Source organism: Cervus canadensis, chromosome 22 (genome assembly GCF_019320065.1).
Source record: "Cervus canadensis isolate Bull #8, Minnesota chromosome 22, ASM1932006v1, whole genome shotgun sequence".
Classification (NCBI taxonomy): domain Eukaryota; kingdom Metazoa; phylum Chordata; class Mammalia; order Artiodactyla; family Cervidae; genus Cervus; species Cervus canadensis.
Window position 1 is genome coordinate 3,512,766 of NC_057407.1, and position 25,842 is coordinate 3,538,607.

The 25,842-nt window shown below is 48.3% G+C and overlaps 1 pseudogene; it reads right to left on the minus strand.

The window, feature by feature from the left end:
- Positions 1-1,467: 1,467 nt before the first annotated feature.
- Positions 1,468-24,533, minus strand: LOC122425030 (annotated as a pseudogene).
- Between the last annotated feature and the right edge of the window lie 1,309 nt (positions 24,534-25,842).

Consider the following 25,842-nt stretch of genomic DNA (forward strand, 5'->3'; position numbering starts at 1 on the left):
TTCCTTTCAGTTCTAGAAATACCATTAATTTGTTATTCGACATGAATTGCCCCATTATGTGGAAGAGAAGGAGCTTCAAAGAAGTTAACAGTCTTATCTTAAAGATTAAAAAAACATGAATCCTATAGTTAAAAACAATCTTATATCCAAATTACATTTTTCAAAGGAAAGGTTTTTTGACTTTTATTTTCAAAAAACTGAATATTTTTTTGAAAAGTGACGTGAAAGTTTTGTCTGCTATGTCAAAAGAAAAGTCCCAAGACACAATATGTTTAACAAGTGGGGAAAAACAAGCTTTGGAATAACGTGTATGAATACACTTATGTAAAATAAAACCAAATGAAAAAGACCAAACTGCTTCATACATGGAACAACAGACTGGTTCCAAATAGGAAAAGGAGTATGTCAAGGCTGTACATTGTCACCCTGCTTATTTAACTTCTATGCAGAGTACATCATGAGAAACACTGGGCTGGAGGAAGCACAAGCTGGAATCAAGATTGCCGGGAGAAATATCGATAACCTCAGATATGCAGATGACACCACCCTTATGGCAGAAAATGAAGAGGAACTAAAGAGCCTCTTGATGAAGGTGAAAGAGGAGTGTGAGAAAGTTGCCTTAAAGCTCAACATTCAGAAAGCTAAGATCATGGCATCTGGTCCCATCACTTCATGGGCAATAGATGGGGAAACAGTGGCTGACTTTATTTTTTGGGGCTCCAAAATCACTGCAGATGGTGATTACAGCCATGAAATTAAAAGATGATTACTCCTTGAAAGAAAAGTTATGACCAACCCAGACAGCATATTAAAAAGCAGAGACATCACTTTGTCAACAAAGGTCCGTCTAGTCAAGGCTATGGTTTTTCCAGTAGTCATGTATGGATGTGAGAGTTGGATTATAAAGAAAGCTGAGCGCAGATGAATTGATTCTTCTGAACTGTGGTGTTGGAGAAGACTCTTGAGAGTCCCTTGGACTGCAAGGAGATCAAACCAGTCCATCCTAAAGGAGATCAGTCCTGGGTGTTCATTGGAAGGACTGATGTTGAAGCTGAAACTCCAAAACTTTGGCCACTTAAGGCTAAGAGCTGACTCATTTGAAAGACCCTGATGCTGGGAAAGGTTGAGGGCAGGAGGAGAAGGGGACGACAGAGGACGAGATGGTTGGATGGCATCACCGACTCAATGGACATGCGTTTGGGTGGACTCTGGGAGTTGGTGATGGACAGGGAGGCCTGGCGTGCTGCAGTCCATGGGGTCGCAAAGAGTCTGACATGACTGAGTGAACTGAACTGAACATGTGTATACATGTACAAATACACACAAAAGTGCATGCAATGAGATTTGGAAGCAAATACACCAACCTGTTAATAAGATAACTCTGGGAGGCAGATGGGTTTGGAGGCAAAAAGAAGGTAATTTCAGAGTTTGCTTTCATTTGTGTTTGATTAATAATTAATATACATAGCAAGAAGTTCAAATGGCACAAAAGACACACATGGTGAAGACCGGTCCCCACCCCCAGCCTCATGTCAGCCCCAGTCCCCTTCTCCAGAGGCAGCCTCCTGTCACCAGTTTCTTATGTTACCTTTTAGCCTTATTTCAAATACACAGAGAACATGTTTACACACAAAACGCACTTTCTATGAATACATCACTTCACTGGTCATACTGCTCACCCTACTTTCCCCCTAAACGGGCTCCTGCCTCAGGACGGACCATCCTGTCCCTCCGACCGCTCACCTCCAGGCTGCCCTGCTGGGCCTTATACACCACCTGGGGGCTCTCCTGCAGAATGCTGCCGTACAGCTCCCGGAAGTGGGCCATGTTGGGCTTCACGATATTCAACACTTTTGCCTTATCCTCTCCAACCACCATCCGAAAGTCACCTGGTTAAAACAAATACAAAACCAGTTTTGCACTGCGACTTCAGACTCTGCCCTGTGGACTGCAGGCCTCCAAATGACCTGTGAACCAAAGCCCCCCAGCTGACACCGCACCAGCTTAACCTGGCAGGATCTCGCACTCGAAACACTGGCTTTTTCACCTTCAGGACATGAACATAGCATCCAGGAATGCAGGCACTTGCTTGGGGGAAAATAGAGCCTCTCAAATCACAAAGCCCGTCAGCCAGTTAAAATATACTGAAGTACAGAAGGAAGTCACCCTGAGAGTTAATATGCACTTGTTTTTCCAACGCAGAAGCTTCTCTATTATAAACTTTCATCTTGTTAACAAAACTCCGCCTGTGACCAATCAGAGACGGGAGTTGTGTGTATCTCGTCCTTGGTGCTGCTCACTCAGCTTGGCCCTGCCTGCTGTGTTTGTACGAGGGCTTTTGAGGTGCTCTGTGAATATAAATAACCTTATTATACTTGATAAGGCAAAGTTTACATTTAGGATAAACTGTAAAGCTGATATAACTTTAAAAAGTTGCAAGTGGTGAACTGCCGATCTAGAAAAGCTAGAGGCAGCAAGGGCTCCTCCTGGGGACAGAGGCGCTGATGGCCGCCCTCCTGAGGAGCTCACTCCGCCCACGACTACTCCGCTGCTGGCCAGGGCATCTTGGCATCCTCTGTCCAGCCCGTCAGCACCAGCCTGCTATCCAGTGGTCCGGAACCGCCGCAGGCCCTGCAGTCAGTCACCCGTGGACAAGCCCCGACCACGGGAGGCCAGCAGCCACCGCACAGGTAACTCGTGGGCCAGGGAACCGCCCTGCCTAAGCGCATGCCCAGAAGCCAGCCCCGCCCCAACAGAAGGGCCCGTGAGGCCTATCCAGGGGGCACCCGGGAGCCTATGTTCACTGCAGCATTATTTACATTTGCCAAGATAAGGAAACAAGCTAAGTGCCCACTGATAGATGAATGGATAAAGATGGGATATATATACATATATAGAAAGGAATATCAGCCATAAAAGAAGAATGAAATTTTGCCATTTGCAACAATATAACTGGGCCTAGAGGATGGTGTGCTCACTCACCTAAAGCCAGACATCTAGCCAGACTGGAGTGCAATGTCAAGTGGGCCTTAGGAAGCATCGCCGCAAACAAAGCTAGTGGAGGTGGTGGAATTCCAGCTGAGCTATTTCAAATCCTAAAAGGTGATGCTGTGAAAGTGCTACACTCAATATGCCGGCAAATTTGGAAAACTCAGCAGTGGCCACAGGACTGGGAAAGGTCAGTTTTCATTCCAATACCAAAGAAAGGCAATGCCAAAGAATGCTCAAACTACCGCACAATTGCACTCATCTCACACGCTAGTAAAGTAATGCTCAAAATTCTCCAAGTCAGGCTTCAATAGTACGTGAACTGTGAACATCCAGATGTTCAAGCTGGATTTAGAAAAGGCAGAGGAACCAGAGATCAAATTGCTGACATTAGTTGGATCATGGAAAAAGCAAGAGAATTCCAGAAAAACATCTATTTCTGCTTTATTGACTACACCAAAGCCTAGTCAAAGCTACGGTTTTTCCAGTAGTCACATATGGATGTGAGAGCTGGACTATAAAGAAAGCTGAGCACCAAAGAATTGATGCTTTTGAACTGTGGTGTTGGAGAAGATTCTTGAGAGTCCCTTGGACAGCAAGGAGATCCAACCAGTCCATCCTAAAGGAAATCACTCCTGAATATTCACTGGGAGGACTGATGCTGAAGCTGAAACTCCAATACTTTGGCCACCTGATGCGAAGAGCTGACTCATCTGAAAAGACCCTGATGTGGGGAAAGATCAAAGGCGTGAAGAGAAGGGGACGACAGAGAATGAGATGGTTGGATGGTATCACTGACTTGATAGACTTGAGTTTGAATAAGCTCCGGGAGTTGGTGATGAACAGGGAGGCATGGCGTGCTATGGTCCATGGGGTCGCAAAGAGTTGGACATGACTGAGCGCCTGAACTGAACTGAGAGGATGTTATACTAAGCTCAATAAACAGTACCAAGGACACGGCTGTGGTGATACATGGAAGAGGCTGGGCACGTGTGAGGCCCTCCAGGGGAAGCCTAGAGAAAGCTGCATGGCTAAAGGCCTTGCTGGGCAGAGAGAAAGTCGTCCAGGGGAGAAGTGAGGTGGGAAGAACAGACACATACCTCAGCAGCTGAGGAAGCCCTGGGGTGAGGGTGACAATGTAATTTATCATCCAAAAGAGGTCACTTTTGACAGTGAAGGGGGTGCTGTGAGTCATCACATTATGATGAATAAAAAGTGGGCAAACCAGGATATGTGGTTGCCCTTGCCAATTTTTTTCCACAGAGCAGAAAGGGAATCATCGAAATTATGACCTGCCATGGCAAATTTTCTAGAGCAAACTGTGGGTTTGTTTGGAAAAATTAAAAGATACCCAACAGTAAGTATGTACCTCAGTGAGGAATAAAATACACTGCATTTTTAAGCTTCAAAGCACGAACACGCACTGCAATTCAGTAGAAAGCGTGTGGGGACTACAAGCTTTGGAAAAGATTCACAGGCAGCCCCTGGAACCTGACCTCCGTGAGATGAGGTGGGGACTGGTTAGGGCAGCGAGCTCGAGTGAGTCCTGTCCTGACAAGCTGCTCAAACACAGACGACAGCGTTTTCTCACTGTTTGTTTCCACAATCACACACGAGGATGACTGCTAGTGAGAGGGTGGAGAAACTGGTTCTCTCACGTAATGCTCTTGACTTTGTACACTGCTGCAGGCCTTCTGGAAGCTGTGACTGACGAAGCCTCATCTCTGGAGAGTGAGCCCCAAGCCCCAAACCCAAACCGAGGCCAGGAGGTGAGCTCACTGAGGGTCTGGGTCATCGTCCTACCTCGTCTGTCCACACAGCCGTCCCCTCAGGTGGGCACTGCCCCCTCCCCATGTGGCAGGAAGGGGACAGGGACACGGGGACGACGGAACCAGCCTGAGGTCTCCCAGGAAGCCAGTGAACACCCTCCACACACACACGACTGTTCACTAAAGCATGATTTACAACACCGAAATCCTGGCAGCAACCAAATGTCCCTCAGCAGGGGAGCAGTGCACCCACACCAACCACGGACCACGGACCACCCACACCAACCACGGACCACCCACACCAACCACAGACCACCCACACCAACCACAAACCAGGGCATGCCCACACCAACCACGGACCACGGACAACCCACACTGACCACGGACCACCCACACCAACCACGGACCACCCACACCAACCACCAACAAGGGCATGCCCACACCGACCACGGATCACCCACACTGACCACGGACCACCCACACCAACCACGAACCAGGGCATGCCCACACTGACCACGGAGCACCCACACCAACCACGGACCACAGACCACCCACACCAACCATGGACCACCTACACCAACCATGAACCAGGGCGTGCCCACACCAACCACGAACCAGAGCGTGCCCACACCGACCACGGAGCACCCACAGTGACCACGGACCACGGACCACCCATACCAACCACAGAGCACCCACACCAACCATGGACCACGGACCACCCACACCGACCACAGACCACCCACACCGACCACGGACCACCCATACCAACCACGGAGCACCCACACCAACCACGGACCACGGACCACCCACACCAACCATGGACCACCCACACAAACCACGGACCACCCACACCAACCACAGACCACCCACACCAACCACAAACCAGGGCATGCCCACACCAACCACGGACCACGGACAACCCACACTGACCACGGACCACCCACACCAACCACGGACCACCCACACCAACCACCAACAAGGGCATGCCCACACCGACCACGGATCACCCACACTGACCACAGACCACCCACACCAACCACGAACCAGGGCATGCCCACACTGACCACGGAGCACCCACACCAACCACGGACCACAGACCACCCACACCAACCATGGACCACCTACACCAACCACGAACCAGGGCGTGCCCACACCAACCACGAACCAGAGCGTGCCCACACCGACCACGGAGCACCCACAGTGACCACGGACCACGGACCACCCATACCAACCACAGAGCACCCACACCAACCATGGACCACGGACCACCCACACCGACCACAGACCACCCACACCGACCACGGACCACCCATACCAACCACGGAGCACCCACACCAACCACGGACCACGGACCACCCACACCAACCATGGACCACCCACACAAACCACAAACCGGGGCATGCCCACACTGACCATGGATCAGGGCTCACCCACTAAGCGTTACAGGAACCACACACCAAGATGGAAAATGACCATGGGATAATGTGCAGCTGAGAAGCCAGGACACAAAAGTACCAGAAGGAAACAACTTTATAAAAAAAAATGAGACAAAAGACTGTTTTTAAATGGCTATGTTTGCTCTAATAAGAGACACATTTACTGCGGGCTCTTTAAAGGCATGTGCTCCGCACCTGCTGTCTCGTTTAAGGCTGCCAAGCCTCACGAGGAAGGTGCAGATTATCCTCAGTCTCACGGACGAGGACAAGGAGCGACAACCTGCCCAGGGCCCGGCCACCTCTCAGATCAGGGCAGTGACATTTCAGGTGCTAACTTCACTTCACTCTGCAATTCTCCCCTGTAATTTCCCCCCTCTCCCTCACTTCTGTAACGCTGGCTCACTACCTCTAGCGTTCTGAAGTAAGTTCATGGATGCACAGACATGCTGTCCCAGCAAATGTGAATGGAGAGGCAGCTGGGTTGACTTTCAATTGTGTATATACCCTCATGCTTTCATTCAGAGCCTATAAATGTTTTCTGTTTCTCCCTGAAGGGATGAACTGTCATCAAACTCTGAGTCTCACACAGCTGGCTCAGAACTGAAGGATCAGTCTGCACCACTGTCGAGTTCTAAATGTTTATGCCACCTCCTCACCTCCTGTCCGTTTAACAAACAAAAGCTCTTACATTTTAGACAGTAACTTTCTGAGAGGGAGTATATTTTACCAAAATTTAAAGGCAAATGATCCAAACCCTCCCCAAACAACAACTGCCGGCCACGATGGAAGGAGCTGGGAAACATTAAGGAATTTCTGGGGACAGGGACCAAGGCGTGTTCGTCCCTGTGACCCCGGCTCTTCTCCCGCTGCCTGGCACATGAAGGCAGATCCATAAATGTCTGCCGAACCGGATTTCTCCAACTGCTGTGCAGCAGAACCAGCTCAGCCACGGGGAACAGCAAGCAAGTGGGCTTATCGCCCGCTGCTTCAGAACAAAGTGAATAGAATTGTGGACACAGCATGAACCAGCATCTGACCCTAAGAATCAATTTTTCTTACCTCTGGAGATACACTCGCAACAAAACACAGAGGTTGAGAAAATCCGATTGCTGACTCATATTTTATGGGAGTTTAACTCTTAACTGCCCAAGCCAGAGAACAGCCTGTCTAATGCAATGGCTAGACAAAAGGGTAATCTCTCCTTGACCTGAAGTAAGACAAATTCAGAGGCTTGTAATCCATTTGGAGCTGGCCTGCTCTATGATTCCAGCACATCCCCAGCGGTCAGGGCCGTTATTACGAACATAGGGGTGTGAGTGGAAAGGCCCTGGCTCTCCGGTCTGGACCATATCCCTGGGTGGCTGGGGGGTGAGTTACTTAACCTTTCTCAATCAGTTTCCTTCTCTGCAAAATGATTGTAACAGTCACGCTAACCTCCCAAGACTGCCTTTAGGCTTCCGTGATTAAGGTATTAGAGGATCCTCTGTCCACAGTGAGGGAGACATCACTGCTGTCATGATGCGTGTATGGGAGGGGCAGGGCAGAGGGTGCAGGAAGCCCTGGGTCTCTAACGACACCGGCAGGCTAACTTTCCCTCCTAGACTAACTGCCATACTCCTGTCATCTCAATTCAATAAATACCTGGGTGGCTTCTAAGTGCCAGGAGCTGTGTTGGAATCAGGGCATACAAAGATACAGACTCTGCCTCAAGCAGCAAGGGACATGAAAACAGGGCATTTCAGAGCAGGTTACTGCCCGGGACTCCTGATATGGAAGTGGTCAGGAATAGCAGCTCAAACTGGAAGTTGATATGTGCAATGTAATACTCATCTTAAACTGGGTGTTTTTTTTTTTTTTTGAGATATAAATCACATACCATATAATTCTTATATAAAGCATATGCTTTTTATAGATATTTACAGGGTTATGCAACCATCTAACTTTAGGCCATTTCAGCCTCCCTAAAAGGGACCCTGTCCCGTCAGCAGTCACCTTCCTTCCCTGCTCCCACCCTCAGCCCCGCACAGAGACCAGCCCACTTTCTCTCTCTACAGATTTTCCTGTTCTGGACAGTTTGTATGAGTGGAACTGCACAATACAGGGTCTCTTATGATTAGCATGTTTTCAGAGTTCATCATGTTGGAGCAACTATCAATACTTATTCCTGTTTGTGGCTAAGTAATATTCCACTGGATGGATGTACCACATTTATATATCTATCTCCCAGTTACCAGGCATTTGGGTTGTTTTTACTTTGGGGCCATTTTTTTTTATCAGTAACACTGTTATGAACAGTTGTGTATGAATTTTTGTGTGAATATATATTTTCATTTCTCTTGGGTAGATACCTAGGAGTAGAATTGTTGGGTCACATAGTTGCTTTAATATTTTGAGGAACCGCCAAAATATTTTTTCCAAAGTGGCTGTATTATTTACATTCCTCAGCAACGTATGCAGGTCAGTTTCTCCACAGCCTCAGCAACACCTGTTCTCGTCTGTATTTTGATTATAGGTTTTTTTTTTTTTACATTTTTATTTTTATTTTTATTTTTTTTATTTTTTTTTTACATTTATGTTTCTTTCTTTCCTTCTTTATTTATTTTTTATTAGTTGGAGGCTAATTACTTCACAACATTTCAGTGGGTTTTGTCATACATTGATATGAATCAGCCATAGAGTTACACGTATTCCCCATCCCGATCCCCCCTCCCACCTCCCTCTCCACCCGATTCCTCTGGGTCTTCCCAGTGCACCAGGCCGGAGCACTTGTCTCATGCATCCCACCTGGGCTGGTGATCTGTTTCACCGTAGATAATATACATGCTGTTGATTATAGGTTTTGAGAGTGAATTGGGATCTAGTGGCAAACAGTGCTGAGCATTTCTTGTGTTTATCTGATATTTGTACACTTTTTCAAGTCTATGCAAATCCTTTGCCCATTTCTGTATTGAGCTATTTGTCTTTTTACAGTGTTCTAAAAATTCTTTATATATTTCAGATACTAGTCACTTATCAGATACATGATTTGCAAGTATTTCTTTCCATTTCTTTGGATGCCTTTTCACTTTCTGGAAAGTTTTGTTTGCATCACAGAAGTTTAATTTTTATATGGTCCCATTTATCTATTTCTTCTTTTGTTGCTTGTACTTTTGTTTTGTATTTAAGAACACACTGCATAACTCAAAGTGACTCTTCTAAAAGTCTTACAGTTTTAGCTCTTACATCCATGATCTGTGTGTGCTCAGTCACTCAGTTGTGTCTGACTCTTTGCAGCCCCACAGACTGTAGCCTGCCAGGCTCCTCTGCCCATGGGATTCTCCAGGCAAGAATGCTGGGGTGAGGTGCCATTTCCTACTCCAGGGGACCTTACCAACTCAGGATTGAACCCGTGTCTCTTGCATCTCCTGCACTGGCAGGCAGATTCTTTACCACTAGTGACTCCTGGAAAGACCCATCCATGATCTATTTTGAGTTAATTTTGTGTAGGGTGTGTTAAGGGTACAACTTCATTCTTTTCCATGTGGAAAAATAATTATTATTTCAACAAAGATGACTAAGGCAGTATTTCTAGGAGGGAGCCTAACAGACCATTCAAAATACATCCTCAAAAATATCTCCGTGGTTGCAGAAACGATACCATCACTGCACTAACTCACACATGGAAGAGAATGAGGTAAGAACAAATAGCTGATGCACTGGTGATATCCATTTGAATCATATATAAATTATTCTCTCGCACACTTTAGAGAACACAAAATGGAGAGGTGTAGGAAGCATCAGGTTTATGATACTGATTCAGGAAGGAACCAATACCACCACCACCATCCATCCATCCATCCATCCATCCGTCCGTCCCCTAAGTATTTATTGAGCACCTGGTGTGTGTCAGGCACCACCGTAATCACTGAAGGAAGGAACAAAGCAAGAAAACACGCCTGCCTTCCACGTCCTAGCGGTGGGACAGAGACCAGAGATGAGAAACCCGACAGATACACAGTCCCTCAGAGGTGGAGAGTGCAAAGAAGGAAACACAAGCAGAGGAAGATGGCCAGGAATGGGGAGGAGACCCACGGGGCCCTACAGTCCCTCCCCTAGTCCCCGGGTGAGCTCTGCAGGACGGGGAGGGGAGGAGCGAGCATCCTGGACCAGAGCGCCCGCGTGCATCCGCACTCCGGACCAGAAGCCACAGGGACAAGCTCCCTCCTGCTCTGGGCTTCGGGAGCTTCACACATGTTACAGTATGGAGCAGCAGGACAGCGAGCCCATGAGTTCCCAGGATTAAATGAGTTAATACACGTAAAGCACTTACAACACTCCCAGACACACGGTAAGTAACCTGGAGACGTTAGACATGGTTGGTGACTGAAACCCTCTCAGGAGTGCGGCAGGCTCAAAAATCAGCTAGTGACCGAGTAAAGCAGCGTTCCGAGCGAGGCTTCAGCAAAAGCGCAAGCGGGCCAAGCCTGCGGAAATCTGTTTCCAAATGACTGCGAGAGTCAAGGCCAACACCCACGTCACCCAGGGACACTGCTGGCGCGGGCACAGAGGTGTGACTGTCATGGGAGAAATCGCAGGAGCTCTCAGCCCAGAGGAAACGTCTCTACTGGCTTTTACCAGGATCCAGAAATGGGGACGTTCACTCACGCTGGAGAGGGCTGGCGCTCACTCCTGATTTTTTTTCTCTAAGAATCACTCAGCTGGCACTTCCTCACTGTTTGTCTTGTTCCTAGAAGTAGCTGAGCCTGCGATCAGACAATCTGGCATCAAAAAGAAACCCACTCTCTCTCTCGCACATGTCAGCGGTTGAAGGTGTTTTTCGTTCCTCAAGGACTGTGAAGGGCCAAGTGACTCTACCTGACTTAAGTCCTCTGCTAACTCTGACAGGCATCATTTGTCAACATGCACCAGTTTAGTGGTTAGTATATCAGACGACATAATCCCAGTTTGGCGAACGTGTCCAAGGAAGCCAGTGCCCCCTTTTGCCCTCTTCCCTAGCAAACAGGTTTGGTGGAAGTGAACCATAGTCATGTCGTTAGTAAAACAAAGGCAGATGATGGCGGCCTGAGCGCCCGCCAATCACTGAATCACTGGGCGGATCAGGGTGTCTCAGCCTGAGGAAAACCTCTGCAGCCAGAATGATACACGGTAACAGTGATAAGTAATGATAGGAGTCATTTTCTGAGCACCAACCATCAGTGAGCTGTGATACTGGGGGCTTTTATACATATTATCTCATGGAAAATCTTTTCAGGAAATAGTTATTTCCACTTTACAAAGGAGAACACAGGCTCAGAAAGGTTCCGGCACCTCCACGAGGCTAGTGTTCAAACTCAGGTCTGACTGCAGCCTTGCCTTTCTGTCTACAGCAAGCGGCTGTGTTGCGTGTGTGTGTGTTAGTCAGTCATGTCCAACTCTTTGCGACCCCAAGGACTGTAGCCTGACAGGCTCCTCTGTCCATGGAATTCTCCAGGCAAGAATACTAGAGTAGATTGCCATTTCCTCCTCCAGGGGATCTTCCCGACCGCAGGATCAAACCCAGGTTTCCCACATTGCAGGCAGATTCTTTACCGTCTGAGCCACCAGGGAAGTCCTCTGTTAATACAAGCAAACATGGATCTAGAATAATGCAGGCTAACATTTACTGAGCATTTATGATGTGCCAGGCACATACGATTTAATCTCCATGTATGATTTAATTTCATCCGTATAAAAACCTCCTTTCGAGAGAAAGAAACTGAGTCACAAGGAGATAAGAAACTTGCCCAAAGACAGAAAGTTAACTAAGGTTAAAGCTAAGAGGTGAACCCAGGAGTCTGACTGCAGAGCCCCAGCTTGTAAACACTTTAGTAATGCTGCCTTCCGTGAAGTAATATAATGATTAAAAAAAGCAAAGTATTAAATAGAATGGGCTTCCTGGGTGGCTCAGTGGTGAAGAATCCACCTGCCAATGCAGGAGTTGTGGGTTTGACCCCCGGGTCAGGAAGATCTCCTGGAGAAGGAAATGGAACCCACTCCAGTATTCTTGCCTGGGAAATCCCATGGACAGAGGAGCCTGGTGGGCCACAGTCCACGGGATCGCAGAAGAGCTGGACACGACTTAGCGACTAAATGGAACAACCAGCCGTTTCCACGTGAGGCTGTCCACGGTCCTGAGGCCCTGCTTGAGCCCTCATCGTGGTTCAGACTGGCTGTGCTCTGTCCATCCACCCACACGCATGCTGAGGGGCCTGCCACGCGCCACGGGGGGTTCTGGAGGCGACCCAACACAGGCCGGGTCCCAACCGTCCTCCCTGCAGGGCCTCTCTGCCTGGTCAGCTCTCCGGTTCTCTTCACGGGTGCTCAGACGCTGGTGCTCAGCTCCCACCCTGGGGGAGACCGTCTCTGGCTGCACTAAAGTGACACCTGCCCCCCCACCCCGTTCTGTGCTGCCACGTGTCTGCTGGCTGACTTTCCAACCGCAGAGAGAGCCCCACGAGGGCCGCGGCCGTGCCCGCCTCATCCCCAGAGCTTAGATGGCGTCCAGCAGAGGAAACCCTCGTGACCGTGTGCTAAGAGAAAAAACATTCTCATTCTCAGTCTTTCTCCCTCCTGCACACTGCTGGCAAAATTATCTTTCCACAACCACAAATCCTGGACCAACCTGCAATGCCAGAAAACTTCTGTGGCTCTTGGTTGTCAAATTCCCATCTGCTCACTTTGTCTTCAACACCCTGCCCAATCCAGGTCTAACCTCTTCCCTGAAACACCAGAGAGGCAGTGAATTTCAGTGGTTAAGAATGAGGGCTAACATGGATCTCCGCTCAATGTTATGGGACAGCCTGAATGTGTGGGGAGTCTGGGGGAGGATGGATACATGCATATGGCTGAGTTGCTCTGCTCTGCACCTGAAACTACTGCAACATGTTAATCAGCCGTGTGCCGACCCAAGATAAAAAGTTAAAAAAAGTGTGGGCTAAGATTCCAGCTCTACCACCTACTAATCTACCAGACAACTGGCCTGAGACAGATCTGGGCCTTGGTGTTCTCATCTGTTAAATGGTGTGATAATTTAGCACCCTATCAAAGGGCTGTGTGTGAGGATGAAACGAGTTATTGGATCAAAAGTCCCGAGAGTCATTCCTGACATACGACAAAGAATGCGACCTTCTCCTGCCACCAGCATGGACCTCCATCACAGCTGTCTGCTCCTCCCTCCCCGAACGGGACGTGCACTTACACACGCCTGCCTTTTCCACACGGGCTGCTCTTAAGTCTGCCACGGACTCACTGTGACTGCATGTTTGTGAATGTGAAGCTCCTCAGAGCAGACATTGCATCCTTAATTCATTATAAGGTATGGGACGGTGATTCACTTGATAAATGTTAAACCAGGGATCATTACCTAAAACTAGTCATTTTAGAGTTTGTACTTTCACGAGAATGTGAAAGGCGGCCCTTTAAAGTTCATTCGGTTTCCTTTCCTGTTTACTTAAACGCTGAGTTCTAAGAATAACTGAAGGATTAGAAGGCTTTCTCCTCCCCAGTTTTGTAGGCTCCCATCTTCCACCCACTGCTTTCTCACCATCACTTATAACAATAATGCCATAAATACTGACCCTGGGGCACTTAAAGTGATCCTCAAATACTACACAGAATACAGGGATTATTATTATTATTATTATTATTGCTAGTAATACTGACGGATCCTGCCTCCACCAGCAATTACTGGCAAGAACTTGTCCGATGACACAGAGACCACTGTTTTCTCCACGTCCCCCAGACTCCGCCAGGGAGAAACGGAACTTTGCAGGTTAGGGACAACATATCAACTATCTCAACTGAAAACAGGTGTAAAGTAGATGTCCAAGTTTGTAAATAAAAATGAGATTGGTGGGTAAGTTGAAGTCTGGAATATTCTGAGGGCTTAGGAGGTTTGGGTGGTTTCCTGAAGGGATTAGAATCTGATCAACTCAGGTATACTGTGTTCTCAGAAGCCCAGGAAAGGCAAGTAGAAAAGCTGGTCTTTCAACACATCACCTGGGGCAAGTCTCACATCTACAGAAGACACCTGCCTGCAGGGTCTAGATCCTTCCCATCCGCACCATCCCAGTCTAGTTCCATCATATCACGGGCTAGTTAACCATTAATTACACTGTGTCCTGGCTTACCAACAACCATCATATATTATGCTGTTTCAATGGGAAAATATATTCCCAATCTAAACAACTGACTTACAGAAGACTTTGGAAAAGGTCTTATTCACAAGATAGGGGTCACACAGAGTGGGAATCAGCCCCCTCTGGGGAGGATTTGTAAAGCACTGTGTCCTAAGTGTTGCAGGAAAAAGAAGCCAACCTCTTTGAAATGAGTAATGTAGGCTACTTGGCCAGAGTCACAGACCCTAGGCTGATTAAGCAATGACAGATATAACTGCAAGAAAACAGGACGAGGCGAGATGAGGTATGGGAGTGACCAGAGGCCGAGGGGCTGGGGTCAGACACAGCAAGCTGTGAGACCAGGCTCCGGGGAGCAACCCACTCATCGGTCGTTTCTTCCCCAGCAGCCCCAGGCCGGCTTGTAGACACCGTTCCCCGCCTCAGAGGGTCTTCCTGAACCACCCCCTGAGAAACAGCCCACCCTCAACCTGAAGCATTTTCTTCTCCTCACGGCACCCACCACTGTCTGAAACCGCCCACTGCTGCTTCACTGTCTCTCCCTGAAAGAACATGACCTCCACGAGGAGTTTCATTTGTATCTCGCTTGTGAGCGGGTGCCCGGCCTAGTGCAGTGTGTGGCCAAGGGAGACACAGGACACACACACGTTTGTTGAACGGACAGGGCTGCACTAAGAGGATTCTGTGACGGAATAAAGGAGTAATGCTCCATCCACCTACCCACGCATCCACCCACCTACCTACTCACTGACCTATTGAGCATCGCTATACAGCAGCTCCTAATGAACATTCTAGAAGCAGCGGAACAGAGGATGATACTGCTGTGAGTCAGCAAGTGTTTACTGAACAACAGGAGAAACCAGGAGCATGTGACATGGTCCTTTCAGGAGGCGGAACAAAAATCAGCTCAAGATAGAGAGCAGCTTGAATGCTTACTTAAAGTCTGTAAGTAAATGTCTTCAGTCAATGTTTGGAATTTACGGAGAACTCCTAGTGTCATGAAATTAAGAGAGTCTGCTCCTTGGAACGAAAGCTATGATGAACCTAGACAGCACATTAAAAAGCAGAGACATCATTTTGCCAGCAAAGGTCCCTCTAGTCAAAGCTATGGTTTTTTCTAGTAGTCATGTATGGATGTGAGAGTTGGACCATAAAGAAGGCTGAGCACCGAAGAACTGATGCTTTTGAACTGTGGTGTTGGAGAAGACTCTTGAGAGTCCCTTGGACTGCAAGGAGATCAAACCAGTCAATTCTAAAGGAAATCAACCCTGAATATTCACTGGAAGGACTGATGCTGAAGCTGAAGCTCCAATACTTTGAGCACCTGATGCAAAGAGCTGACTCACTGGAAAAGACCCTGATGCTGGGAAAGACTGAAGGCAGGAGAAGAAGGGGGCGACAAAGGATGAGATGGTTGGATGGCATCACCGACTCAATGGACATGAGTCTGAGCAAGCTCCGGGAGATGGGGAAGGACAGAGGAGCCTGGCGTGCTGCAGTCCCTGGGGCCACAGAGTCGGACACGACCGAGCAACTGAGCAGCAACAGCAACCTGGCGTCCACCTGACACTAAGCGGACGCTGACGCCGCGGTCAGAGCAGAGGACGCTCTGCATCTTCTCCCACAAAGTCAACCAGAGGTTCAGGTCCACCTTTCCTCACAGGGGAGCGGGGTGGGGGAGGTACCCAGACAGAGGCCCCGTCCCCACACGCGCCTCCTGGATGCAGCCCCACCATGCTGGCCCCTTGGCCTTTGCTGACAGGCAGGGAGGCTGCCGTGAGATGCTGGAAGCAACCAAGACCGAGGCGACTTCACCTGCCTTCTCACCCATGCTGCCATGGCAGCTGGGCTCACAGCACACACATTGTGGGAACAAGACTGAAGAGCGAGATCCTTCGTGTCTCTGTGAGCGCAGCGTCTCCATGCAGTCTTATCTTTGCAGGGATTCAGAGGATGAGTCAGCTGCTTCTGCAGCATTTGAGCATAGAGTTCTCTGACTCATACTTAAAAGCTGGGAAAGAGGGATATTTAAGATAGTGATTTTCAAACTATGGTTTAAAAGACAGACTACTTTTCTGAAAATGGAGTTATACACAAATCCTTAACACATTAAACAGATCTCTGGGGGACTCTTGGGCTGAGGCTACGGGGAGGGGCCGGGCTCTGCCCTCTCGGCCTCCCCCTCCCCGATACCTCTGAGGAGCACAGCTGGCTTAAGGGGAAAGGAAGTTAGTATTTAGATAAATCAATAGATGAATGGAGGAGGAGGGAGAAAGGTTTCCTTAATACGAGGAAAGGTGGAGTGGCCAAGTCACCACTTTGCACCCATCACAGTAAAGACTATTCCAGCAAGAATCGCCAGTGGAAACTCACCCTTGGAGGGAAAGTTTGGTAAGAAGCAGGACACTGGCCTGGTATTCAGATGTCTCCCCCCTAGTTTGTTTAGATGGGAGAAAACACTGCTTATCAGGGCACCAACATCACTGGTCTGCAGACTGCAAATATGTGAGTGTCGTACGAGACAAAGAAAGGCTGAGGAAACGTTACAAATTAAAAGATAAAAGAGATGGCATCTAAATACATTATGTAATCCCTGACGGGATAATGTACTTGAGGGTAAAATATTAGAAAGGAGATTATTGGGACAACCGGCAACATTAGAAATGAAAATCACCAGTTTGATAGAAGTGATGTATCGCTGTTATTTGGTGCCTGCACTGTGGTTCTGTGAGAGGATGCCCTCTTCTCAGGAAACACGTCCTGAAGCAATGGGCCTAAACGGGACGTGACACGTGTGCCCTGCTCCCCAACAGCTCAGAAGAACATACATCATACGGTGTATTTACACGCAGAGAGGGAACAGTGGTTCTCAAAGTGGGCTCCCTGGAGGAGCATCAGCATCACCAGGAACGGGAGAGAAACACAGACTTTGGGGACCCGCCCCAGACCTCCCAAATCGGCGGTCTTGTCTGTTCTGACAGGCTCTCCAGGGGGTCTGCTGCCAACTTCTGAACATCACTGATACAGACAGAATGATAAAAGAAGTGTGGTGAGATGTTTCTGGGGACAGGGCATATATGGTAGCTTCCTGGATGATTACTGAAACTTACCTGTACTCTGAAACTGTTTCAAAATAAAAATGAACAATAACAACAACAGAGGGGTTACCCTATGTAGAGATGTGAAAAGGAAGAGACCCTGGGGAAGGAGGCAGATCGCCGGGTTCCTGCAGAGACCCTGACAGAGGTGCTGGGACCGGAACCTCAGTTGCCAGCGAGGGGCGGGGTCGGGCCTGCCGGGTCTCCCCGCAGCGAGGGGCGGGGGGGTCGGGCCTGCTCCGTCTCCCAGCAGCGAATCTCCTTCCGGCAGGAAGCGCAGCATGAAGCCCACTAACCTGAGTAGGAGAGCCCGGCGATCTCTGTAAACAGGTCTTCCTCAGAAAAGCTTTCCGGGAGCATGAGGAAAGCCGCGGTCACAGCGCTCTGCAGGTTTTGATCCAGGGCTGAGCGCAGAGCCATATCCTCATTCATCGCCACGATCTTCACCTGGAAAAGCAGGACGTTCAGGGGAAGACGTCCTGAAGTGGAGCAGGGCCCAACCTGGGTGTTACTACGCGCACCCTCAGCCCTGAAGATGCTGCAGCATTAGGCAGGTTGACATGAAATAGTTACTAATCTAATAAGCAACTCTGGAGTCTCCTGTTTTAAGCCCAAACCAGACAACTCATGACATAGGAAAGAAAACAAAATAAACATTTTTCTTAAGTGAGGAAACTCCACATGAATTTTGAGAAAGTTAGTACAAAATGGAATAAATGACCTTTGAGAAATTGAGAACTTTATTTTTTAATCTCTTTGTTCTTCACTTAATTTTATGGTGGACAAAGGCATTTTACTTCTTTATTCAGAACTCATCTCTGTTCTTATCTAACCTGGGCAGGCCATGCTCCATTTTGAACTGATTTTGAACCCGACTAAGGAAGAAGAAGGGAAAACTAGCTGGTAGGAGCTACCATCTTTGACGCCCCCTCCCATCAAGATACAAACTGCTCCGGTGTGTTTGGCTGGTTGTACAGACTGCACTGCAGTCAACAGGATGAGCCCAAGTCCCATCTCTGTCTCTTACTACCTCTGTGACGGGGTTAATAACTGAACCAGGCTTCTGAGGCTGCTGGGAAGATTAAGTGAGAGCCCACATCCGAACCCACAGCTGAAGGCAGCTTCCCCGCGTGTCTCCTGGTGCACAGTGCACGTGTTTCTCTGAGCCGGGATTCTTCTCTTCAGTGAGATCAGAGTCTCCTGCGGGCTTGTTAAAACACCCAGTATCGGGCCCATCCCCAGAGATTCTGGCTCAGCAGGCCTGGGTACATTTCTGCCAGGCTCCCAGGTAACGCTGACGCCGCTCCAGGGACCGCGCGGGAGCCCCACTGCCCTGAGGCGCGCGCTCGGAGCCCGGACGGCCAAGGTGCTCTCTGTGCGGCTGTGGCAGTGTGCGCTCCCGACACGACTGTGGACCATCGTGCTGCTTCTGACGGATTTTCTAAACAAGCGGTGAGTCTAGAACTCCCTACTGAGGACACTCATGTATCTGAAATGCAGCCACTGTCTCTAAACCACTTAGTGCTGTAACCAAACTCTTCTCATGTTCCAGAAAGTAGGGTTTAAACTGCCTTTTATTTATCAAACAAGGATAATTTCTGGCAAAATTCAGATGACACATAAAAGACACATATAGTATGAGAAACTCCAAATTAAAACTGTATTAGATAGCAAGGAAAGACGGGAGTGATGTACATCCCAAAGGATAGTTTCTTCTGTTTTTTTTTTAATTAATTGTGAATAACAATATTAGAAAACTTAACTATTTTATAAATCAGGCTTAAGAATCTGATTGAAGAAAGACTGAAGGTAGGAGGAGAAGGGGAAGACAGAAGATGAGATGGTCGGATGGCATTACCGACTTGATGGACATGAGTTTGAGCAAGCTCCAAGAGTTGGTGATAGACAGGGAAGTCTGGTGTGCTGCAGTCCATGGGGTCGCAAGGAGTTGGACACGGCTGAGCAACTGAACTGAACTGAAAAACCTGAATTCTACCTTTTACCTTTTATCCTTATTTTTTTTAATGGAATATTTATAACATACAAAGCTTCATACGGTACGTAAGCTACTTAATTCCATATTGCCTCCTCCCTCACAATTATAAGGACTTAATGGCCCTGAATTAAGCCTTGGAGCACTTGGCTGAGTGTGGAATTACCACAAACATCTGCAGAAACTCAAAGCAGGGAGCATTCCAGAAGCATGGTCTGGAGACGAGAACCATCCCTAACAGAACACTCACTCACCGGTTTTTGGAGTCAACCAGCAATGTATAAGTTATTCCAGTTGAGAAGATCTTCAATCAAAACACTGGTGCTAATAACTCCGTATTTGATAAGCTGGAAAAGAAAAGAAATGTGCATGAAAAAGAGCAAAATACCATCCTGACCCTTGTGCAAGTGCAAAATATAAAGAACTAAATTTCTGACCAGGGCAGAAGCTTGATTTCCAAAGCCACTCAAAAAACTGCCTAACTTGTAAAAACACATCTCCACAAAATCTTTTGCAAAGGGTTAGTTTCCAAGACTGTCTGTTGTCTAAGGTATTTATGGTGCAATGACCACAGTTTTAACTCTGGCACTTGTGATGTCAGAGGCAGAATGGCTCTTATAGGCTGTCTGGTCTCGGTCCTCAATGGACTGGAAATATCAATAAAAACACTGGTCCCGACAGACCCGTGGTACAGTTCATTCTCCTCACGTGAGAAATAGAAACCTGACGCTCAGAGAGAATAAACGATATGCCCAAGGTGGCGCCCGGAGGAGCAGAGCTAAACCAGGTCCCTGAATTTCAGGCTGGGCTTCCAGTGTTTGTTTCATCGCAGAGAATGAGAAATTTTCCTCAAAGTTTTCACTGACATCCTTGACATGGTGAATTTCTCTTTCACGGTTGACTTGTGTAACTACAATGCAACATGCAAACATAAAACCTCTTTATCAGCTCTGAACACGTGGAATTCTGGTCAAGCTCATTTCAGTAGTAATTTGCACAAACCCTGAATGCAGTTGTTCTAGGTTACAAAATTCCATTTGTTTCAACAGATATCTTCAGACTCACTTCACTGAACTTCAGTATCTAAGCAGCCTTTGCAGACTGCAAATATCTAAAAAGTAGCTAAAGAATTTTAATTAAAAAGTACAGTCCCTTTGGCACACAATTATGCCCAAACATTTGGTTACTGGAGCCTGCAATGGTGTTTGAAACTACTAATTAGAGGTCGGCTCAGCATAACATTAACCCTGGAGAGAGCACAGAGCTCCGAGCTCCATGACTAGTGCGGATGTGCGGGGCTGGGCTGAGTGACCGCCTTCCCCCCACTCCGGCCACCACAGCGCAGAGCCCTTCTTGCTGCAGGCGCCTAACAGACAGGAGGCAGGATGGACGGCAACCAGAAAAGTAAATGCCCGGCCCAAAGGCAATGCAGACATCACCCTCAGTGCTCATCCCTGCCTCGCTCAGATAGATAGTGGATCGGGGGAGTCCTGTTGGATGAAAATGCTCTTGAGGAGACTGGGCAAGTTCTGGGTGCTGTGCTTAGGTTAGTAGGGCTGGGATGGGATGCAGGTATAGAGTGGTGGGAGATGGGACCAAAGAGAGACGCTGGCTGCCGTGGTAAGAAATGTTCCTGCAGCAGAAAGGGAGGGCGGGCTAAAGGATGCACCACCACACACGAGGCTGCCTGCCAGTAACCAGGGCACCAAGGCAGGGACTCATCCGGGACAGACTCAGGTGCTGGAATCTATTTGTGAACTTGCAGGGAACGAGGGTGAGGGAAAAGGAAACACCTTTTCTTGGAGGGAATTCCAGGTCTGCTCAAAGGAAAATCTTCACAGGAAAATGAAGGGGTGACTATAGAATCAGGATGCTCTGAGTTCCCTACAAACTAGTGGTGATAGTTAAGAATTTGAGTGGATATGTTTTTAAAACTTTTCATGTTAACGTATGTTGGAAAAAAATAACCTATTATAATCTATAATTTACTATGTGCCCCAAATGTATCATTTCCCATATGTTGTCAATTTAAAGAAAAGTACTACTTAAATTAGGGGACTTCCCAGGTGGCTCAGTGGTAAAGAATCCGCCTGCCAATGCAGGAGACGCGGAACTGAGGGTTCAATCTCTAGGTCAAGAAGATCCCCTGGAGGAAGAAATGGCAACCCACTCCATATTCTTGCCTGGAGAATTCCATAAACAGAGGAGCCAGGTGGGCTACAGTCCATGGGGTTGCAAAGAGCTGGAAAAGATTGAGCAACTGAGCATGATGAAATACAAATGAGCACGTTACTTAAATACTGGTATAGGTGGTAAACAGCAAATTCAAGGCATGGTATAGATGGCCTCACCAGGAAGTGAACAGGCAAAGATTAACTGAAAGATTACAGCAAGGTGTCCAAAGCCATGAGGCCCTAGTGCAGACAGCACGTGACCATTTCCTTTGTTTATTAAAAAAAAACAAAAACCCAGTCCAGAACATGAGCTGCACATACAGAAAACATCTCTATCTAGACTCCTGCTCCTTTTACCTTAATTCAGCAAGAGCTCAAAAGCCTTGCCAAAGTCAATCACAAGCCTCACTAAACAGAAAATATTTGTCTGCCATCTTTGATGTCTTAAATTTTGACTCCATCTTGGAAGCAAACTTGTTTTCCCCCATTTGCAGGGGAAAAAAAAAAAATCTGCAATCACAAGGAAAACTGTACCCTCACTGCTGTTATGCTCAGCCAACTTTAAAGAATAACAATGCCTTGCCCAGAACAGACTTGGTAAATGTCCTGGGTCAGAGCAAACATACCGCTCACCCACTAACTCTCCCTGTTAGTTCAATCAGTTCAGTCGCTCAGTCATGTCCAACTCTTTGTGACCCCATGGACTGCAGCATGCCAGGCTTCCCTGTCCATCACCAACTCCTGGAGTTTGCTCAAACTCATGCATGTCCATTGAGTCGGTGATGCCATCCAACCATCTCATTCTCTGTCATCCCCTCCTTCTTCCGCCTTCAATCTTTCCCAGCATCAGGGGCTTTTCCAATGAGTCAGTTCTTCACATCAGATGGTCAAAGTATTGGAGCTTCAGCTTCAGCATCAGTCCTTCCAATGAATATTCAGGATTGATTTTCTTTAGGATTAACTGGTTTGATCTCCATGCAGTCCAAGGGACTCAAGAATCTTCTCCAACACCACAGTTCAAAAGCATCAATTCTTCAGCGCTCAGCTTTCTCTATAGTCCAACTCTTACATCCATAGACTCCTGGAGAAACCACAGCCTTGACTAGACAGACCTTTGTTGGCAAAGTAATGTCTCTGCTTTTTAATATGCTGTCTAGGCTGGTCATAGCTTTTCTTTCAAGGAGCAAGTGTCTTTTAATTTCATGGCTGCAGTCATCATCTGCAGTGATTTCGGAACCCAAGAAAACAAAGCCTGTCCCTCTTTTCATTGTTTCTCCATCAATTTGCCAGGAAGTGATGGGACTGAATGCCATGATCTTCCTTTTCTGAATGCTGAGTTTTAAGTCAGCTTTTCACCCTCCTCTTTCACCTTCATCAAGAGGCTCTTTAGTTCCTCTTTGCCTTCTGCCATAAGGGTGGCATCATCTGCATATGTGAGGTAATTGATATTTCTCCCAGCAATCTTGATTCCAGCTTGTCCTTCATCCAGCCTGGCATTTCACATGATGTACTCTGCATATAAGTTACATAAGCAGGGTGACAATATACAGCCTAGATGTACTCCTTTCCCAATTTTGAATCAGTTCATTGCTCCACGTTTAGTTCCAACTGTTGCTTCTTGACTTGCATACAGGTTTCAGATTTAGTTAGTGCAAGTGAAAAGTTGCTCAGTCGTGTCAGACTCTTCGTGACCTGCCATGGACTGTAGCCTGGCCAGCTCCTCTGTCCATGGAACTCTCCAGGCCAGAATACTGGAGTGGGTACCTGTTCCCTTCTCCAAGGGATCCCAACCCAAAGATTGAACCCAGGCCTCTGGCATTGCAAGCTATTTCTTTACTGTCTGAGCCACCAGGGAAGCCCAAGAATACGTGAGTGGGAAGCCTATCCCTTCTCCAGGGGAATCTGCCCGACCCAGGAATCAAACCGGGGTCTCCAGCATTGCAGACAGATTCTTTACCAGCTGAGCTACCAGGGAAGCCCTTGCTATTTGTTAAAGTCACTGCAAATGCCCAAACCCTACCATCCATCCATCAGCTTCCCAAAGTCAGGGAATCACTTTGTATTTTCTCCCATTGCCAGAGACGGAACTCTCAGCTTGGCTGCGAGACAGAATCACCTGGGAAGTTTTTTTAAATTCCTAAAGCCCGGGATCATCCCAGACCAATTAAATCTGAATCTCCGCAACTGGAACCCAGATTATCAGTATTTTTTTTTAAGTTTTCCAGAAAACTCGAGAACACTGAACGAGGACCTGGCAAGATTTTTTTTTTTTCTCCCGTTTTGTCCCGGCACCAGCTCTTCCCTCCACATAATTGCATCTCCCGCTCTTAGACCCAAGCGGACTCCTAAGTTCCCTTCGAAGAGCAGCTCACGCTGACGCTCTGCTAAGAGCCCTTTCGCAGGGTTTGTATCAGGACTTTGCGAGTTGATACGGGGATGCGCAGAGCGGCCCGGCAGCTGCAGGGCTCGGGAGGGACCGAGGGCAAAGCGACCTCGGAAGCACGTTCCCGGCGCGGGGCTGGCCCGGGCTCACCTTCTGGTGTGAGCTGGGCCCCGCCTGGCGGTACACCCCCGAGCCGTAGGCGAAAGCCAGGCTCAGCTCCTCGGGGAAGTGAGACAGGATCTTGCGGAAGGCCACCCCCGAGCTCTGCAACGCCTGCCGCGCCATGGGGCCGGGGCTCACCCAGGGCCCCCCGGAGGACGGCGGGCGGGACAGGGAACCCGCTCGGGGTGGGAGATGGAAGCCGGGGACCCGCCCGGACGGAAGAGGGCTGGGGCTGGGGGGCGAGAAGAGGGGGGTCCGCAAGGACTCGGGGCGGCAGGTCAGTCAGACACGAAGTCTGTCAGACATGAAGTCGGTCAGGCCGGAGGTACCCGGGACACAACCGAGCAGGCGACGTCCCGCCGCTCAGGCGGCCACGCGGGCCACGCCCCCCGCGCGCACACGTGCTCCGAAGGCGCAAGAGCAAGAGCAGGCGCCCTCCCGCGAGTGGGGACGCCAGGCCTCCGCAGAGCCCCCTGGTGGTCGGAGGAGCGCGCTGCAGGCTGGCCGCCTGGGATTAAGACTTGGACATGGGAGGGGGAGCGTGACTGCTGATTGAACTGCCTTTGAGCCGTAAAAGTCCTTGCTGGTTCTCGCCTCAAAGCTCATTTTCATAAATGACTGTGAAATCACGTGTGTAGCATTGCAGGAGATCTTTTGGATGAGGTGAAATTCACATAATGTAAAATTGTACACTTTACAATTTAGTGCATTTATTGCATTCACAATATTATGTAACCATTGTTTCTATTCAGCTCTGAAACTGCAGAAGATTTTTGAAGCTTTGGGAAACACAAGTAAGGTTAAAATCACCCCAAATCCCACCACCCAGAGACTATGACTGTTAAGATTTGGCTGTGCTTTCTTCCCATTAAAATCGTCTCCAAATTCTATGATGGGTAGGAAAGTGCTTCGTAAGTGGTAAAAACAAAAAAACAAAAAACAAAAAAAAACCCACACCAAGGTTCTCTAATATTTGTATTTAATTTTAAGGGTGAGGAAGAGTCTTTTCCCCTTTGCCTTAAGGATTAGGCTCACAAAGGGGCACATGAAATGCAATTTCTGATGGAAATGGGATCCTAGGTAAGAGCTCACCTCTTCTTGAATAATTAAAGAAACTTGTGGGGCTTCCCTGGTGGTTCAGTGGTTAAAGAATCTGCCTGCCAAGGCAAGAGACACAGGAGATGTGGGTTTCAACCCTGGGTCAGGAAGATCCCCTGGAGAAGGAAATGGCAGCCCACTCCAGCATTCTTGCCTAGAAAATTCCACAGACAGAGAAGCCTGGCGGGCTACAGTCTGTGGGGTCTCAAAGAGTTGAACACAACAGAGTGACAGAACCACACACACACACAGACACACACAGAAACTTGCTCCACATCACCAGGCCATTCAGGATGTATTCCTGGACAGGGACTTTTCAGCTATGCTTCCCTTCTCCCCTGATGAGCCCGGCCTCTCAAGGATAACAGAAGTAGTAATAGCTAAATTTGGGTTTGGCTAAATGCCGTTGATGCGTTTCACATGCATTTTTCATTGCGTTCCTTCTACAGCCTTGTGGGAGGAGGTGATGCCTTCATTTCGCAGATGAAGCAGCCAAGCGTTGGAGAGAGCAATGTGCTGGCTGGCCTCGCAGGGACTCGGGGCGGTGGGGGCGGGGGGGATGGCGGAGACGGAGGAGCAAACCCAGGC